General features: G+C 41.6%; 1 long non-coding RNA gene across 1 annotated transcript in view; it reads right to left on the reverse strand.

Annotated features, from left to right (window-relative positions):
* LOC116670185 (uncharacterized) overlaps positions 1–6,538 on the reverse strand; it is a 12,465-nt gene extending 5,927 nt beyond the window's left edge. The window contains exon 1 of the long non-coding RNA XR_004326959.1: positions 6,526–6,538. This is a non-coding gene — a long non-coding RNA (uncharacterized LOC116670185). The remainder of the gene's footprint in view (positions 1–6,525) is intronic.
* Between the last annotated feature and the right edge of the window lie 1,995 nt (positions 6,539–8,533).

Raw genomic sequence — 8,533 nt, forward strand, 5'->3', positions numbered from 1 at the left:
TGTGTGTGTGTGTGTGTGTGTGTGTGTGTGTGTGTGTGTGTGTGTGCGCGCGCCAATGTATGACACAGACACAATCTTAACATGTGTGTAAAGTGTGTTTTAATTTGTGAATGTAGAATAACTTGAGTTCTTTAGCGCAAACTAAATATTATCCCCAAGTTCCCGTTATCTTGTGTACACACATTTGTTTATTTGATACAGCCCCTCTCCTCTACAGCACTTCTGTATATCAAAGACAGCAGTGCAGAGCGCAATTGAAAATGGCTACCGTGGAGAAAGGTCTCTTTCTGCTTTTGACTGCGAAGAGGCAGAAAAATCCCTATTCTCCGCTCCCTTCTTAGATCTATTTAAATAATTGAGGAGTAAACTGACAAATTAGGCACCTTTATGGACGCCCCTGGGCTCTCTCTGGGGTCCTTTAGTTTCCCCAATACAAGAGAGTGCCACCAGCCACAGGATAATATCTCTGTGTGCTTTGAGAGGGAGGAGGGAAGGAGGGTAGTGGGCCAGGAGGGGTTTCGCCAATCAAGCGGGCCACACTTCCTCCCCCAGGTTCTAATTTTGTGCCACATTAAAGAGCTCGGCCTCCATTTAGGACACAGAGAAGCATTTTCATAATTTGCCGGGTCTCTCGACTAGCTCGGGGTGCCTTTTTTCCCCTCTCTCCTCCCTCTCTCTCACTCCGTGTCTGAATGGAAGGCCTGGGGAGGAAGAGGGGTAATTCATTCGCCTCCTTTCAACCAACCGGCTTCAGTTCTGCATAATGTTGCTGCTAGGTGTGTATAGCAGCTAATATTTATCTCTTTAATAATTCTTTATTAGACCTGAATATTATTTGCTGTGTAAAAGCTAACACTGCTTATTGTCAGTTATGCAAAAATGGTGTCATTCACGTTTTGTTGCTACATTAAGGCCAAATCATATGCCTGTATAGTTAAGAGTTAAAGACTATAGTGTGTCTAATCTGTGACCATGCAGCCAGCTGTGATGCTTACATTGATAATATCTGTGATGTAGTATACATACAGTGCATAATCTAGGTTAAGGTTGTCTCATTTGCTCTTTCCGACACCATCCATTCATGCACTACAGTATGCGTAAGCATTGATTCATATGTGATTGGTCACATAATTCACAGTCTCTGGGGGCATTTCATCGCTGAGAGACAAGCTAATCTAAAATCCCCCAATTTACAAATGAAAATCCCACCATCCAATTGAGCTAATAGAGGGACTTGAATGGGATAATAAGATGTGGTGTAATACTGTGTAAAAAGCCTGTAATGTTGTGTTGGTGGAAGAGCCTGTGTGACTGGATGTTTGACTGTTTGCAGTGATTACAAGGGCCTGCGGGCCTGGCGGCAGCTCCGTGGCTGGGACAGGGAGCGTCTCCCTGGGTAAGGAGATACGCCTGTCTGCCCCTTCTGCTGGAGCTACAGGGACCAGGATGTCAGGAGGGAGAGTGCTCCCTGTGAGCTCTCTCTCTCTCTCTTTTTCAATCTGTCTCTTTCTGCCTGTCTCTCTCCTTCTCGTTCCCGGTCTCGCTGTGTCTGTACTATTGCAGTGCTTGCAGATGTGCACAAACAAGGGAGGATTAAAGCAAAACGAATCTAAACAGACAAATGGAATTAGAGTGATGGGTGTCGGTGGGCTGGTTCACAGTGATAAACATAATGATGCGCTGTATGTGTGTGAGTGTGTTCCTGTGTCTGGGGGATTATCAGTGGTTAGGTGTGTGGTGTGTATGACTGGGTGACTGCTTCTGGGTGTCTTTGTGTGTTTGCCTATCTGTCTATGTTTTTGTAATTATGTGTGTGTATATTTACTCAGTCTCTACTTTGTGTGTGTGTGATAAAATGGGTTATTCTACATTGCCTCACAAAAACAAGTCTCCACACCCTATGCATGTATGTGGATATGTTTCTCTGTTTTTCCCGTGGTCCGGGTCATATTTCCTTCTTGTCTTTCACAGTTTCTGTTTGTGTACAAGAGCTGCTACCTAAGCTTGTATGTCTCCACGGGACATCAAAACTCTTCACCCAACATATACATACTGTATGTCTAGAAGGATGAGAGAATGTTTGTGGAATATCAAGGTCTAATTTTGACACAGTGCCCTGCTGTTCATGTGCTGAGGTTGTACGTAGGCTTGTTTTCTTGCGTCAGGAGTCTGTGTGTTTGTGCAGGAGCCAGCAGGGGGGCAGTTATCAACAGACTGGGGCTTCCCTGCCGAGGGGCTCTGGGATTAGGGCTAAACCCTGCCCTGCCAGATGGGCACAACACATCCCCATCATCGCACACCAGCACCTTCTGTGGAAACCAGGCAACTGGAACCATTGGGATAATAACTGGGACGCTTCTCAATTGACTCAGAGGTCAATAAAAGTACATTGACATCATCACAATAAATTCTATCTAGGAGTCACCCAGTGTTACACATTTGAAAGAAATCATGATTGTATTTAAAGAATAGCCCCTCTCCAGTTAATTAGTTTATAATTGCTATTTATTAGCTTATTATTGATATGGATTAGTTAACTAAATGAGACATGTTTGTTAATTGCAGCCATGTTAGTGAATGTATCATCAATCATCTCTTCACAGGACCATATAGAATGGTGGCAGGAGAGACTACTGAAGTGAGGTACTCTTCAAAGTATCAGCTAGTGGACAGTATGGCCAGTCAGCAAGTTCAAGGGTATCGGAAATGAAACTTACAAGTTGTTTTGATGTGCTGTATTTCAGAGCCACAGGCAACACTGAAATTGGTGGTGTGTGTGTGTGTGTGTGTGTGTGTGGTGTGTGTGTGTGGTGTGTGGGGGTGTGTTGTGTGTGGGTGTGTGTGTGTGTGTGTGTGTGTGTGTGTGTGTGTGTGTGTGTGTGTGTGTGTCAGGAATTGCCAGTGTGTTGATTTCTTCCTGCTAGACTTTTATTGCACACAGCTAGAACCAAATATTCTCCAATTCAGTTCATGAATCACTAGACTGGTGTTATAGTCACTACTGTAACTGTCACTATGTGCTGTTTCAGGTTAGCTTTAATAAGTGTTATAAACCTTGTAATAACTAAAAAAAAAACCAGTCTAAAAGCCCTGATAGCATCCCATAGAGGCTGTGCTGCTTCTCATTTCTAAAAGTGGTTTAGACTAGCCATTCAACATTTCCATGCTTAGAGTTCAACACTGTTGCTAGCAGGCCTATTTGACAAAAATATGTACAGTTTGGTTTCACCTGCTGTACGTCTTTGTGATACCACCCCACCTGGATCTGTCATCCAGGGCCTCCCCAGCATGACTTAGGAAATCGTGTCTGTATTAGTAGAAAGCAGATTACATGAGTAAAGTGTACAAACAAATAAAAGATTACAGGCTGTGAACATGTTTCAGTCTAATGCCCTTTCAACAAGCAGGGCTCAGCACAATGCTTTTCTCTCCCCAAGCTAAATTTGGATTTCCCCTCTGATGTAAAGGCCTGCTGGCCAGCTATGTCTTCCACCAAGAGCACAACCTCTGTAATGACAGTGTTCCACACGACTGGCCTGTCTCCTCCGCTGGTATTAGTTAAGCTTTGGAGTTCAAGTGACTACAGGGTTTAAACACAGATTTTTTTTTTTTAAAGGGGGGGAAGAAAGACTCACTGTTGTTCTTGAAAAGCTGTGTTTATCCAGGATTAGAGACACCAGCATGTTAATAATTGTTTCTCACAGAACTGCAAAGAAGCACTTTCCTGTAATCCCCTAATCAGGCATTACACCTCTGAGCAAAGCTACAACGCAGGCGCGTGGTGTCTGTGACGCTGCACGCCCACACTGTGTGATACACCCGCGTCTTCCCCAACACCTCACCAACTATGCACAAAAGCACCTCCTCTATTAATTTCCTTTTAAATCGACTTTCCTGAACCCACTACATCCATTCACTGCATTCAAAGCTCTATTGAGACAGTGATATGTTTTCCTGTATTGCTGTTTTTGATGATGCATCTACTGTGATGCAACAACTTGGATGTAAAACATTTGTTATAGAGTTGTCATTTTTACTTGCAATAGTACATTTAGATGAATTGAATTAGATAGATGTTAACAACTAACAACATGTTGATGTGTAAAACTGGTCCATGCTTTCATCTTCAGTAGACTTGACTACTGTAACGGTCTGCTACAGGCTCCCTAAAAAATCAATCAGACAGCTGCAGCTGATTCAGAACGCTGCTGCTCGAGTCCTCACTAAGACCAAGAGAACTGGATCACATCATCCAGTTCTGAGTCTTTACACTGGTTCCTGTGTCTCAAAGAATGATTTCAAAGTACCTTGCTAGTTTATAAATCCCTTAACGGTTTAGGTCCAAAATACATTTCTGATCTGCTATACACTATGACCCCCCCAGACCTCTCAGGTCATCTGGGACAGGTCTACTTTCTGTCCCCAGAGTCAGAACTAAACAGGGTGAGCAGCTTTAGTTTCTATGCTCCTCATATCTGGAATAAACTCCCAGAAACCTGCAGATCCGCTGCTACTCTCAGTTCTTTTAAATCAAGGCTGAAGACCTTTCTTTTTGATGCTGCCTTTCTTTAAATTAATGCCTCATTTTTCTTATGCTGCACTGTAAATTTATTCTTGTGTTTTATGTGTCCTAAGTTTCTATTTTGTTTTTAACTGTCTATCATGTGTCTTATTGATTTTTAATGCTTATGACTTTTAACTGTTTGTACTTGTGTTTTATCTGTTTAATGATTTGTTGTAAAGCACTTTGAATTGCCCTGTTGCTGAATGTGCTATACAAATAAAGCTGCCTTGCCTTGCCTTGCCTTGCCTTGCCTTACAAAAGTAGATAAGGATAGTCTGCTCACCACGTTGGTTTGTAACGTCTTGTCTCCAGAAGTTGTGTGAAGCATTGCCAGCCTACCAATTGGGCTTTTCTTGCCTCTTCAGGGTAATTTGTTTAGCTTTGGATGATAATATAATGGCCAGTTGATGGTCTCTTTCAGAATAAAAGCCTATAAAAAAGCGAGTTAGACCATTTTGAAAGTAATTTCTGCGAAGTGACTTATGAGGAAGTAGAATGTATCAACTCCTCCAATACTGCAGAGGTCACATAGTTTGCTAGTGGTTGGTCAGTACAGTGGTACAGGGTCAGACGCAAGGCCACTGTACATGCTGAGATGATGACAGGTCTGGGGCTAGTCCTGGGAATGTGAGGGCAGAGTCACACAGGCAGTCAACATGGGAGCGGCTGGTTAATTTTAATAAGTCTATATATTAGAAAATGCCTTATTTAGCACTAGCATTGTTTTTTACATTACATTTAATAAAAAAAATATTTATACCATCAGGAAGAAAGTATGAAGATGAATTATCATCATGACGCCCCATGAGTTTTTTAATGGCGATGCAGAAGTGTGCACGTTTGTTTGGCTAAGTGTCCTTCCTGCTTTGCAAAGGTTGCTTGTTTGTCCACATATTTGCTTGTTTTAACCACCCCCACCGTGTGTAGTGCTTCAGTCTTTTCATTTTTATTTTCATCCTCTTTTTTTGTTTTTGAATTTTTAGTGGCCATTGTTAGTGCTGAATGTTTGTTTGTTTGTTGTTTCCCCGGTATCTGCCCGTGTCTCTTTGCTGGGCCTGGTTGGAGAGTGCGATGACGGGATCGGCAAGGATTAACCTGGGGAATTGAATTAGTGGAGCTGTCGTCCCTGCCCTTAACATTTCAATCTCCCTGGGCTGGCTGGCGGTGCTGGAGCTAGACTTGTGATGGCCAGCAGCTGGGAAGGGAGGCAAGGAGGTAGGGAGGGAGGCAGGGGTGATGGGTGCAGAGGCAAGACACGCGTACAACAAACAGATTAGTCTAGCACCCTGGTGGAGTGTTCCTGGTGGGGGGTGGTGATGGAGAAGGCAGAATGATGGAGTAGCGAAGCCTAAATACTACCTAAGAAACATTATAAAAACTTTATATCTTCAAATCGTAATAACCAGCTATGGCCATGAGAGGGAGCACATCTTGTTTTCTATCACTTGCATAGACTCAGTGACAATAGTAAAAATGGAGATTTTAGTAACACTTATTTCTTCAAAAAACTATCTTTTATTGTATTGGTAATGTGGATAAACACTTATTTTATGTATTTTTGTATTAAATCAGCAGTTTTTGGTTTAAAGTGGCCTAAAGTTATGTATTTTCCTGTGCTATTAAAAGCCCTCAGATGAATTTTTACATAAGTCTACCAAAAATACTATTGGAGTATATTTACATTTTCTTTTTTTTAAGCCCAAACATTTCATAGATTTGAATTCCTTTTCAGTAATTTTCAAGACAATATTTTATTTTGTGATAATTTTGGGCAATAGAAAGGGGCATTTTGAAATGATTTCTAACCAGGTCTGTCCTGTTGGTCCAGCGGTTGTGTTGGTGAGCACTAGAAGGGGTTAGCCAGTGTGAGCTTGGGGTAATCACTACTCAGTCTGAAGCCACACAGTTGCATTGTAATCCTGATGCTAAACTCCCCATTAACCCATCTGGGACACTACAACAGCCCCTGCCACAACCTGCAAACACACACACACACACACACACACACACACACACACACACACACACACACACACTAAAAGAAATGTGGCTGTGTAGTAGAACGTGTTGTCCGTCCCGGAGACCCTGCGGGGGGGGGTGGGGGGGGGGGGTAACAAATTAAAAAAGCTGCTGTAGGAATCTTGCCAAGTCCCACAGGAGCAACGAGCATCCGTCCCTCTTCCAGTGATGACCCACTGGTCACTGGTGAATCTCCTGTTTGTATTCCACACACACCCCCGGCTCTGGGGAGCGGTCACAGAAGCCTCCTGTGGGACTGCTGATAATTTAAGTCAAACATTATGTCTCCGCTTGTTTGACACCCATTTAAAGCTTTTCAATCACATGTGTTTGCTACAGTCCGTTGCCTCGTCTTGGAGTGCGATCCATGTCACACCCTTTCAACGACCTAATCAATTTTGTTTGATCAAGTTCATCATTTCAAAACAATTGATTTTCTTTAGGAATCCAATTTGTGTAGTGATAATTCAGAATAGGTTAGATGTCCCCTCTCTTTTTTTAACAAGATATATTGTCATAACGGTAAAGCCAACTGTGGTTTTATAAACTCATCTCCCCTCCCCCAGTGTGCCTTCCCATCTTCCAAGCATGCTCCTCCTAGTGCATGGCTGGCCAGTGTTAGTGTGCCACTAATTAAGGACTCTTCAAGAGCTGTGGAACACACTCATGAACTAACTGTAGCATCCTTACTGTCCATGGAGTGAAAAAGGAGGGAGGGGAGGGAGGGCTAATTCAGTTTGAGGGAAGGTCCTGACATGAAAAGTAAAGTTTGAAAATGATTTAATGTACCATTGATTGTTGAAAACATGTTGGATAATAAGTGTAAGTATTTTTGTCCAGAGAGGCAGTCTTTAATTAGTTTGACTTTAATTGTATTCATTATAAATCAGCTTTTCATTCTTTAAAGTTAATTTTTAGCAAACAGCTTATTGCCTCATTCTTAAATGTTTATATTTTAATGTTTTTTTAAAATAATTTATCAGGACTAATTATTCTCGTTATGACTGTTCAAAAGTTGCTCTACCTAGTTATGTATTCATCACCCCATACAAAAAAGCTGCTCCAACTGTCCCACTCCCTGCCACTTGTTTATTCCATTTTCATGGAAATGCGAAACAAAACAAATGGCCATGTTTGTCTTTATGAAAGTAGGCCAAACAACCGCTGACAAACAAGAGGGGGAGTTGTAGGTCAGGGCGCTACAAGCCATGTGTAACTGTGCCTGACCAGAGAGCATGACACAATGTAGTAAGCCACAATAGACACAATAACATACAAACACCCCTGCCAGAATGATGTAACATTGTCTAGACTAAACAAAAATACATGTATAAAGAAATTAATTTTCAGAGCAGGAACAGAGGGGGTGGACAAAATAACAAGACAAGACATCACATTATAAAATATGTTAACAGTTGTAACAGTTACAAATGCAACTATTAAAACTTGATAATATGTGTCCCTTTAAAAGAGGTCTAATAAAAAAAAATTATAATTATTTTATAACAATTTTGAAGCAATGTCAGGCATCTAACAGAGGACTAGAGAGGTCAAATAGGATTGAGTAAAACGTCGCTCTCCACTGGAGTTCATGAATCCCAAAGCATCACTCAGCTAATCATTGCTTGTTTCAACCGATCAATGTTATTGATCTGTGAAGCGATACGAGTGAGAGAGAGAGGCAAAATTTAATCAAAAAGTCAGAACAATATATTAGATTATTATTACATGAAAGGGCTCCGCCAACGTATTTTGAACACTGAGTAGCATTTTTCTTGCATGTTAAAATCATTTAATAGCATACATTATGAAGCACAAGTTTGTAAGTACTCCAATAAGAATTCATTACCAGCAGAAGTTGACCTGTTATTAGTTAGACCACAATGTAGTCAATTATAGACCTCATTTCATTATAACAGATACAATTGTTTTAAGTGCCCCCCCCCCCCC

Source organism: Etheostoma spectabile, chromosome 20, assembly GCF_008692095.1.
Source record: "Etheostoma spectabile isolate EspeVRDwgs_2016 chromosome 20, UIUC_Espe_1.0, whole genome shotgun sequence".
NCBI classification, from domain to species: Eukaryota; Metazoa; Chordata; class Actinopteri; order Perciformes; family Percidae; genus Etheostoma; species Etheostoma spectabile.